We start from the raw sequence: 11352 nt of genomic DNA, 5'->3' as shown, positions 1-11352 counted from the left end.
ATCGACCTGGTACTGTCGTAATTGATCGATAATGGATCGTCATCGTCGATCGACAGGTCCTCGGAAGTGAGACTTACATTCCCGATGAATGACTCCGTTTGGTAAACGTTTTCAGTCGGTAAGAAATCATCGATACGGACGTCGTTTTCTATCCTTATCGGGGAAAGATGGTCTGCAACTCCGTTTTCTACTCCTCTTTTATCTTTTATCTCGATGTCGAATTCTTGAAGTAGAAGGATCCATCGCAGGAATCGCGGTTTTGCGTCTTTCTTTTGCATTAAGTATTTAATTGCAGCATGGTCGGTGTAACACCCCCGAACCTTCCTAAGCATAGGTCGACCCACCTGCGAACAATCAAACAAGAACATGACTGACGAACGACCCATACCAAGGGTTGGAGATGATTGAGCCAACCGGCCAGCCAACAATCAAACAAGAACATGACTGACCATCCAACCCAACACCATGGTCTGGAAGCGCTACGTGACGGGTTAGGGATGATCCGGTCAGAGTTACAAAATTTACTTCACGACCTCGACCAGTTCATCCACTAACTCGTCCCGTTGCGTCAAGGCACAAGGCTTTGCAACGGCCAAGAGTTAGCGTTTTCCGTTAGATCGAGGCCTAAGGTTGTTCAATCCGTACTACGACCTAACGTTGTGTTAGACCGGACTAATCAAATATCATAGTACTCATGAAGCGCATATAAACCGATTACTTTTATTGATTCAAGAAATATTCATACATTGAATAATTAACAATACTGTTTACAAAAGGCATGAAAATCTACACCGGTAGTCCTAACGTCCAGCTCCAAGCTAGCCGATCATCCTTACCTAAAGCGACCTGCAAACAGGACAACGGAGTTGGATGAGTAATCTAATATTACTCAGTGTGCTGGCGGCCTCTACCCGCAACCTAGACTCTAACCCAGACAACCCAAAATAACAATAAATCTAGCCCTAGCATGCAATATAAGCTAAGGCTAGGCAAACCGTTACTAAGTTAGATTTGGCATCCTGCCATGATCTAGCTTCAAGTAACGGGAACCTGCATTAAAACAAGTCAAACAAGAACATGATCGGCCAACCAATGATACCGCATAGCTTTAATATCCACCACCCTTCACAAGCAATCACTCAAACACATACAGGCACATACAGGCTAACGTCAAGCCTACAATAACCAAATAAACACCAAGCCTAATCCGGTACCTAAACCAGACTTAAGACTTAATGTCAGAACCTGCAAGCAAATCGATCAACCACAATCACAATAAGAACTATGAGTATCTACGACTCGATCTAACTCGTAACACCGTATATCGGTGCTACATTAACTCGAGGGTTCCATAACCCAGTACGACACACTAACACAACACTCTAACCTAGTCCCTGGTGACTTCGTGTTCCTCCTCTCCATTGGCAGTATCCTATCTCCCTACCACAAAGGCCAGAAGAAGGAACTTTCAACCGACCGCAGCCCACAGACCTTTGGGTCACCGCGCGACAGCCCACAGTCCTTCGGGTCACTGCCACATTACACCGTCGATCGATAATCCAATGGGCGTATCGATCGATACACCTTTCAAAATATTGATCGACAGGGCTATCGCTGTGTCGATCGATACTTCTTCCAAAAGGCTTTACGAACGGGTTTGATATGTATTCTCTAACTCACTAGACCAACTCTCGTCTGTCGATCGACGTCGGATCATTCATATCGATCGACGTTGGTGTTACCCTGGCGATCGATGTCTCCGTTGTACAGTCGATCGATGCTTGCGCTTTTGGTTGGCGTGATAGATCTGTGTTGATCTCTGTTGTGGCGACTCCTGCGTGGTTGTTAGGATCTGTTAGAATGACGTCTGGAGTGTCACATTTCTGTGAGAACAGGTTGTCAGGTCCATTGGCTACTTGAAGGATGTCTGCTATGTCCTCTCTGGACACTTGTAAAATCCTTCCATCCATTGCACGTGCGTTGCCATCTGGATCCCTGAAAATACCAAATTCATCAGGTGTTAGAAAACCGTAATCAATGTTTGCATAATTATTCATTTTAGAAATAGAGAGATTAGGGTTTAGAGTAGTATCGATCGATGTAGATACAGTTACATCGATCGATGGCAGAGTAATTTCTGCAGAACTTGTGTTCTTGAGATTATTGTTCATCATGGATTTTTCTGTTGATGTAGAAGGAAGAGTGTTCATCTTATTTGCTTGTGTGTTTGCTCTGATGTGTGTAGGTGGTTTCGGAGGTGCAAAACGATTTATATAGGTATCTGTAAACCTAGTTAGGGAGGAAATATTCTCCTGCTCCTGAATTTTCGCTGCGGCGCGAATATCGATCGATGTTCCTTTCGGTGTGTCGATCGATGTGAGCGGTTGTTTTGCTGGACGAGGGTGGGTATCGACCGATGTGGAGTGCACAGCGTCGAACGATGTTGGAAACGTGTTGGTGAACTTGTGTATTTCAAGTCTTTCATCCTCCAAAGACATTTCTATTGCACGTTCTTTCCAGTAATCCTCATCGTATTCCTCGGTATGTTCCTCATGAGGTGAAGTAATTACAGTGTCAACTGCAAAACTTTCATGGAAACCACTGTCTGCCCAACTGCCTATGGAATAATCATCATGTCCTCTCCTGGTTGGAGGTTGGAAGGCAAAATGTTGGTAACAATGATTAGGTGAAGCGAAATGGTCAAGTGGGTGCATTACGTCGAGTGACGTGTTGTTGTGGTCATCGGTCACCATTGACGCATTGGAATCGATCGATGGAAAGGTTGGGGTGTCGATCGATTCCGAGTACTCTGTTTCATACTCTGATTCATACTCTGCTCCACAATGGCATGCGCCAATGAAGCCAAGTTCTTTCCCATAATCCACAGAATTAATTACCTTTCTCTTAGGTCGGATGGGATCGTAGTGGATGTTTGGGTCTATGAGCGTTAGACAGAATTTGTTTTTGTTCATGTCACATACAGCTCCTACTGTAGCTAGGAAGGATCTTCCAAGCAGAAGTGAAGAGTTCAAGTTAAGCTTGATGTCTAAGACATGAAAATCTACAGGGACAAGGGAATTACCAATCAGTACCTCCAGATCTCTTATGATGCCTCCGGATCGTTTCTCTGAAAGATCCACGAAGGTGAAGGATTCTGTTGAGGGTTCGATGGTCAAACCAAGCTGGTCTGCCATAATCCTAGGGAGGATACTAACCGATGCTCCTGTGTCACACATTGAATGGGGAAATTCAACACCCTTGACTATGCATGGTATTGCAAACTTTCCAGGATCACTCTTCTTCGTCAATGTGATCCTGTGTTTCATCTTTCCTCTGACTTGATGAAACATTCTCCTAATGTCCTCCTCAGTTACCTTTGGTTCTCTGAAGAACATCCACAACCGGTGTGTGAAGTAAGCTTCATCAAAAGGTTTTTCGATTGGGATTCTGAGGACTCGTTTAGTGAAACCATCCATCTCCTTATCGTTAGCTTCCCTCTTAAGGTTTTTAGGAATCTTCTCCTTTCTTTTCCTTAACCTTCTCCCTTCAGATTCTTGTTCTTCTTGAACAGATTCTGTTGAACTAGTTAAAGGGTTGGGTTTTGGTTCGGGTGGGTTTGCTAATAGTTTAGGTGGTGGTCTGAGTGCATTGATGTAATCATTATCGATTGAGGGTAACCGCACTCGGTATGTCAGAGGTGCCAGTCGATCGATGGGAGGTGTGTTGTGACGATCGACGTCGGACTCACTCTGTCGATCGATGGTTGAGTTAACCGATCGATCGATTTTTTCATGAGTTAGAATTCGAACCGCATTGCATTCAGTCGAATTGGCAGACGACATCGATCGATGACTGGAGTAATCCGTCCATCGATCTTCATCATGGTCTGTCGATCGATGCGAGTTCATCAACATCAGTCGACACCATTGGGATCCGCCGAGACTCATGGAGCTTTCGATTTTGAAATCTCCTTCCTCAAGGTTTTCATTTCTCACCACTTGCCAGAATTCATCATCTATGATGGCATTTACGTGGTGTTTCCATTTGTCGGCTCCTGCCTCTCTAGCGAAAGCTTCTTGCCTCTTAATAGTCTCGCCTGTCTGAATTACTTGGGTTTCAAGTTTTCTCACCTGAGTCCCTAAGGTCTCGATTTTGGTGTTCAGATTGTTGTAGGCAGAGTCTATCTTACCGTTGAAATCCATGGTGATTTGTTGTTGTCCCAACAGTACTCGATCAAGCATTTTTTCGATCTTGCTTTCCTGAGTTTGGGGTGGTGGATTTTGATAGTAAGAGTTTGAGTAGCTCTTGCTGTTGTTGAAGGGTTTTTGAAATTGTGAACTTTGGTTACTTCTTTGGCCATTTCCAAAGAAGTTTCTGTTTCCGCCCTGGTTTCCAAATTTCTGGAATCCGGTACCTCCGATGTAGTTCACATCTTCTTCTCCTTCTGTATCTGCTACTTCCCCTTCAGCTGAACAGACTTGCTTCCTAAGAAGCTCGTGCACCACATCTAACTTAGCTCTTACTTCGTCCATCTGTTCCTTCCCGATAGAGGCTACAGACATCTTCCGTTCACAGTCAGTGTTTTTGGTGCTGCTGCTGTTAGCAAGGTTTTCGATAAGTCTCACAGCTTCCAACGGATTCCGAGTAGTGAAGTTTCCTTCACTCGCCGTATCAAGAGCCATTTGATACTGTAAGGCGAGACCACGAAAGAAAGTGCTTAGCAGCTGCACTTCATTAAATCCGTGGTGTGGACAGTCTCGCTGGAAAAACCTAAATCTAATCCACGCATCTTTGAAGGACTCTCCAGCCTTCTGCGAGAATGTGGAAATTTTGTTCCGAAGTTCTTCAGCGAGCGCCTCATCGAAGAAGTTTCGTAAGAAAGCATTCTTGATGTCGCTCCAAGATGTTAAAGATCCTGTGGGTTGCTGCCTAAGCCAATGCATCGCTTCTCCATTCAGCGTGTATCTGAAGAGCTTGCACAGCAGGTAATCTTCGGGGACTCCTTCCATCCGAATGGCAGCGATTAGATCCTCGAACCGTTCCAAATGGTCCATAGGATGCTCGTGCGGTAACCCAGAGTAGGGTATCTGCGACACGAGAGTGTAGTATTGAGGCTTCAGCTCGAAATTCTGCTTCTGGATCTCCGGAAGTCGAATCGCTGATCTGTTGGAATAGTACTCATCTAGGCGATTGTAGTCGGCCAGTGGTTTCGATCGAGCGTCCTCATCTACAGGTTGAGCAGCTCTTGTAGCATCAGCATCATGGATTACAGTTCCCTGAGCATCTATTTTCTGACCTGTTGCATTACGCAGATGACCGGCCTGGTCATACAGGTTTCCGTTCTCATCCTGAGTTAGAATAATAATGTTTACCATTTTTGACGATACGGTATCGATCGACGTACGTGGTGTAGTATCGATCGTTGTCGAACGATTGGGATCGATCGACGATGACGGTCTGGTGTCGGTCGACGGTTGGTTGTGCGTATCGATCGACGACGAAGTGGTTGCGTCGAGCGATGTGGAACGTTGACCTCTACGGATGGTGCGTTCCAAATGAGCAGGATCGTCTGAGAACAGCAAGTCTTTCTCCTTGTTGCTTCTGGTACCGCTGGGCATGCACCTGAAAAGACAAGAAAAAGAAAGATTATTAGAAAAGGGGGGTAAAGAAAAGAATAAGAATTAATAAAACTAAATCTAATGGCGATCAAAGCTCCCCGGCAACGGCGCCAAATTTGATACCACTCAAATTACCCTAAGGAGTGTTACTCTCATCAAAAGAGGTTCAGATGTAGTACTTAGAGATCGAATCCACAAGGAGCTAGGGAACAATTAAATCTAGTGTTTATTAATTCTAAAAGTTGTAATGTTTTAAATAAAATAGCAATAGTAACTAGGGAGTAAATGATAAATATAACTTAGGTTGGAAATGATATTAGATGCAGAGCCACTATTCAGGTGTTGGAGATTATAATTCCTATAGATGCCAAATTTTGCATGCATGATATATTAGAGCTCATTCGCTTAACTCAGTGATCAGCTGTCGCATGTACCACTGGTTAACAGACTAGATCTTGTGTCTCACCGGTTAGATGCAGACACAAGAGAGTGTCGATCGATAGTCTATTAAGACGTCGACCGATATACTTTTGCCAACATTGATCGATTGTCAGTTGAGGACATCGATCGACGGGTTCTAGCCAGGCCTATGCGCTAGTATGAAATGCCCTACTAAGATTCTAAATTGGCGGTTAGCCCTCTCTAGCAATCCTAATATGATAGATAGATGTCAGGATGGGATAACAAGGGTGCTTGAATATGCAATCCTATGATCAAGTTCTAGTTAGCTAGGCTAAAACAAGCAATGGATACAAATCTATCATGAATATCACAACAAGGCAGATCTATAGTTTGGGGCTAATCCCACAAACCTATCTGAACCCTGGATCTAACAGTTGAACTACTCAGACATAGCAAAGCAATTCATATCAATAGATAAATAGAAACTCATAGAATATATGATAAGAAAATGAAACAAGGAGTTCCAATCACAAGTGATCTTCTCTCCAAATGAAACTTGTAACAAAACTAGGTCTAGAAAAGAAAAGCTCTCCCTGCCGTCAAACACTTAGGCAGTATATATTCTACTAGGTTAAAAACTCGTCAGGTCATTTTGGTAATTTGGCTTGGCCTTGGTCTTTAAGTCTGCTGAATCCAAAATGTCGTGTCTGGTGTCTCGACATCGATCGACGGTACTTGTGTACATCGATTGATATTAATCTTCATCTGTCGAGGCATTTCCTGATATCGATCGTCAACACTGATGCGCATCGATCAATTATTCTTCCTCTCGTCGACCTCTAAGTGGTCAGCTCGGGTGAAATGTCCTTTATGCTCTAAAATGCTCCAAAGTCATAGCTTTACTCCGAAATGCACCTGAACCTGAAAACATACCTAGAAGAGTAGAAAACATAGATATATATATATAGTAAAATAATAATATACCATGGATAAAAATGGGTCAAATCCAAGGTATATCAATAACATCGGATTCTACCTCTCCTTTCCTTTATTCTCTCTAATTCCCTTCCCAAAGCTTGACTATCGGGAACCAAAGGGACCAATAAGACCACATAGACCAAAGGTCGAGTTTGCAATCTGCAAAGACGATAAAAGTGTCTCCTTTTAATCTGAGACAGACTCCTTGACATTTCCACGGCATGAAACCATGAATTGAACTAGAGAAGATAAAATGATTCAATGAAGTGAGAAAACAGAGGGAAAAGGAACTAGAGTAAGACTGTATGTGTGATAATATACATGGGTAAGAGTCTATGTGTCATCTGATCAATATTCCCAAGATGAGCCTGCACATTAATCTCAGAAATGAGGTCAGTGGAGGTGTATGTCAGATGGTATATGGTGAGCTATGGGCTGGATGGTTACGTTGCTAAGTAGAGGTCAAGCACATGGAAGTGCCTTTTAAGGTTGGTACTGATTTGATGTGGCTTGCAACATTGCAGAGGTGATGGTGGTGGTTCTCAAGAAAGGTGAGTTCCCATGTTTTTAAACCTTTTTCACATGTTCATTCTATGATTTTCTTGGGAGCAAGAACATGATAAGCCCGGGGGAGTGGATATAGCATGTTTTTTTGGGTTTTGACCATGTTACAAGTCGTATTTCTAGTCTATTATATGTGTTTAGAGCCTATTTTAGAGTCTTATAAAATCTATGTACGTTTTGGACAACTTCAGAGATTCTGTAGCAGTTTGAAATGCGGAACTGTGCAGATGCGTCAAAATTTTAGCAATAGTTTAAGGACTTTCATGCGATGTATGAAGCTCATATTTGGAAAAAGATAGATAGTTGAGTTAGCTTTCCAATTCCGCGTTTTTGCTGTCAATCCATGGTCTAGATCAAAAGTTATGCTTGTTTTGCTGAAGAGTTGTCCGTCTTGCGAGTGAGAGGAAGTTATCGAGGTTGTGGAGTAGTGTTGAACGACACTCAGAGGTGATAAGCGAAAATCCCCTTAATCCAGTGTCTGACGAGTTTTTTGTTATCGACTTTCAAGAATTGCAATGTGGCCCGAAAGTATCCTTTATTTATAAAAGTGTTTAGAAGATGTTTCAACCTATATCAATACTATTAAAAGGGAAGGAGTCTAAAAAAATCTACCTATAAAAGTTGTTTTGGACCCTTTCATTTAATTTATTATTTTTTGGTCTTACCTTAAATTTATACTAACAATATGTTACCATATATTTCTCTAACAATAATTTAGTCAATTCTTTTATTTATTTAAATCTCACTCCTAAGTCCTAATCATTACTATTAATATATTTATCATTTTGATTTTTAATCGTAAAAGCATTGAAACTAATGTTTTATATTATCACTTTTACTATATAATATATGATTTAAAGCAAGATAAATTACAAGACATGTATGTGTACATTCTAACTTCCTCTTTCGTTTATAATAAAATAATCATATCATATATAAACTTTCTCACTAAAATCTCATATCATATACTAAACTTTTAACCGTTTATAGTTTGATAATATTTTCATATTTAAAAATAATTTTTCTGAATATTAATGTTACCTTCACAAAAATGAAGAAATTCATTGGTTCTATTAAAGCTAACCTGACTTCACGATATCAGTATTGATTATTCAAGATTTTGAAAATTATTTATTTAGATATTATACTTTTATATACTTTTCTCTTAAAACGAATCAATACTATTAAAAAGCAAAGAGTTTTAAAAAATCTAATATAAAAAAGTTGTTGGAGTTATGTATACCTATTTATTATTTTTCTGATAATACATTAATCATTCTAAACATACAATATTTTAAATATTTTTAACAGATCTTAATATTATTTCTTATGATACCTTTACTCAGAAAAAATATTTCATCAACCATATTTTTGTACAATAACGTTAAAAATTTATATCAAAAGGTTGTTGGATCTGATATGGACGTAATGGTCCACATCTGTTCGGGTATTTAAGATTCTAAAAGAATTTGAAATATATGAAAAATCTGAAAAATATCTGAAACACGAAAAGTATTTGAAACTCCAAACAAATACCAAAAAATTCAAATACCTAAAATTTTAAAATCTTACTCAAAATCTGACACGATGAACTGAAAAATACCCAAAATTTTATCCAAACACCCAATTTTTTTTAATTTGAAAAAATTTACCTGAAATCAAAAACTCTAATAGTAAACCAAACTTTAAAAAAAATATCCATAATACCGGGAACATATTCGAAATATCCAAATATACCTAATAAACACATATTTATGATCGGGTCTAGGTAGGATCCAGACTCAAACAAAGACATGCGGGTCAAAAAAAACCCAATATGTTATATTCTCTTGACCTGAACTAAAACCTATAATTTTGGGTCGGTTCGGTTTGGTTTTTTGATCCGGATATAATTCTTATGTGGAAGAAACTTACGTTAAAAAATGTACATATAAAAATCTCAAATAAACTAATTTGTAGATTATCATAGCTCTTTAAAATTATGTTTTTCGATATAATAAAACTTTGTATTATAATATAATCCAACAACCCCGCGCTTTCCAAGCGCGGGTCAAAATCTAGTTATATATTGTAAAGTAATTGTTGAGGGCTAAGGTTTGTTTTAGTTTTAGAAAGAGGATAAATCCTCCTTCACATTTTCTTGGAATTCCCGTTGACTATTATTTGTGCAATCAATTCAGAATATTATATCTTGATTATGTTTGAATAGATCTCTTATTAGATTTTAGGGATTTCATGAGCTTAATATCAAACTGATAATTGATCCAAATTGCTAGGGTTATCTTCAATATTCTACGCCAAAATTGTTTATCATACTAGTTCCTAGAGTAATTAACTAGAACCTAGAAACGTAGGATCATCGTGTGACATGAGAGTGTAATCAATACATGAACCTAATCATGTTGAACAAGATTTTCATTCACAGAGGGAGAGTTGGTGTTGGATTTTAGTTGAAAAATATCGAATCTAGATTAATGCTTGTTTTATTCAACTACTTCACAGTGAGAGTTATTATTAGATTAGAGTCAGACATCTGATAGTCTTCCGCAGTGAGAGCTGGGAAACTTACTTGTTGCATTCGAGAGCTGGAATTAACCCTTGGCACCTTTGGTTATAGTTTCAAATTCATTGGCTGATAAATCCCTGGATCTAGCGCTTTCTTTTGATACTTTACAAACCGTTTGATATATTGCTTTATTATTGGTTTCTATTTTTTTTTTCTACCTTAATTAAAACCTACTGTGTATTGCGTGAATCATTGAGTCTCTGTGGATTCTATTCTCAAGCAATACACCGATCCTCTTATATGAGAGAGGTGCTTGGGACTAATTTGTGCATATCAGCACTGCTAACCACTAACTAAATCCTCAACAAAATACCTTATAAGGCAACTTGCAAAACGCCATATGAACTTTGGAAAGGTAACGTAACTTCATACAAATACCTCTAAGTGTGGGGGTGATTGGCAAAATTCGTAGTGCCACTTCCTAAAAAGGTCACGGTTGGACCCAAAACCATGGATATTCATTGGTTATGCACACAACAATAGTACTTATTAGTTTCTTGTAATTAAATAAGATATACAAGATATCTATAGAAACACAATCATGAAATCAAGGAATTCTTCATTCTTTGCAGATATATTTCCTTGTAAGGATAAACAATATCCTAAACGCCCTCGTGAAGAAAGAGATCTTATTACCTCTTTGATGAGGCAACTACTTCTGGAACTTTGTAATTGAATTATAAGATGTTGATGATGAACCTAAACAAATCAAGACACCACCAGAGCTTGAATCGTCATCGCTGGAGCTGGAGTCGTCATGCATCATCGCCGGAACTCCTTATGTTTTCTGGGGGAAAAGTCACAAGAATCATTTTGTTTCTCACTATCTTTCTTGTTTTTTCAGGTAAAATAAGAAACAAAGAAAAAAAATGCGGGTCCATGTAATCCCGCATGACCCGTTTTCGGTCCATCCCGCAAAAGACCCAGTTCCGCAAAGACCCGTCCCGCGAGGCCCGCAAATTTTCTGGCCTACAAAACCTTGTCCCAATACTGTACCGCGACAGTCCTTTACGGGCCAAACCCGCTGTCCAGATCCATGATTGCCATCTCTATCCAGATTAGATAATCAGATTGATTAATCTTAGTTTGAATTCAAGAACAATAATATTAATAAACCACAAAAACCCAAATTAAGTATTTACTTATCATACCTGAGAACATACCTGAATCTAGCTATTCTCCCAACTGTTAACAACCTCAAAACCAACCAATCGAGCAATAACC

General features: G+C 39.6%; 1 non-coding gene across 1 annotated transcript; it reads left to right on the top strand.

Moving 5' to 3' along the window:
* The first annotated feature begins 4737 nt into the window (after positions 1–4737).
* Positions 4738–4843, top strand: LOC117134471. Its single transcript, XR_004458656.1, has one exon. It is a non-coding gene; the product is annotated as a small nucleolar RNA R71 (small nucleolar RNA).
* The last annotated feature ends 6509 nt before the right edge of the window (positions 4844–11352 follow it).

The sequence above is a fragment of the Brassica rapa genome, chromosome A05 (assembly GCF_000309985.2).
Source record: "Brassica rapa cultivar Chiifu-401-42 chromosome A05, CAAS_Brap_v3.01, whole genome shotgun sequence".
NCBI lineage: Eukaryota > Viridiplantae > Streptophyta > Magnoliopsida > Brassicales > Brassicaceae > Brassica > Brassica rapa.
This window is presented reverse-complemented; position numbering and strand designations above follow the sequence as displayed.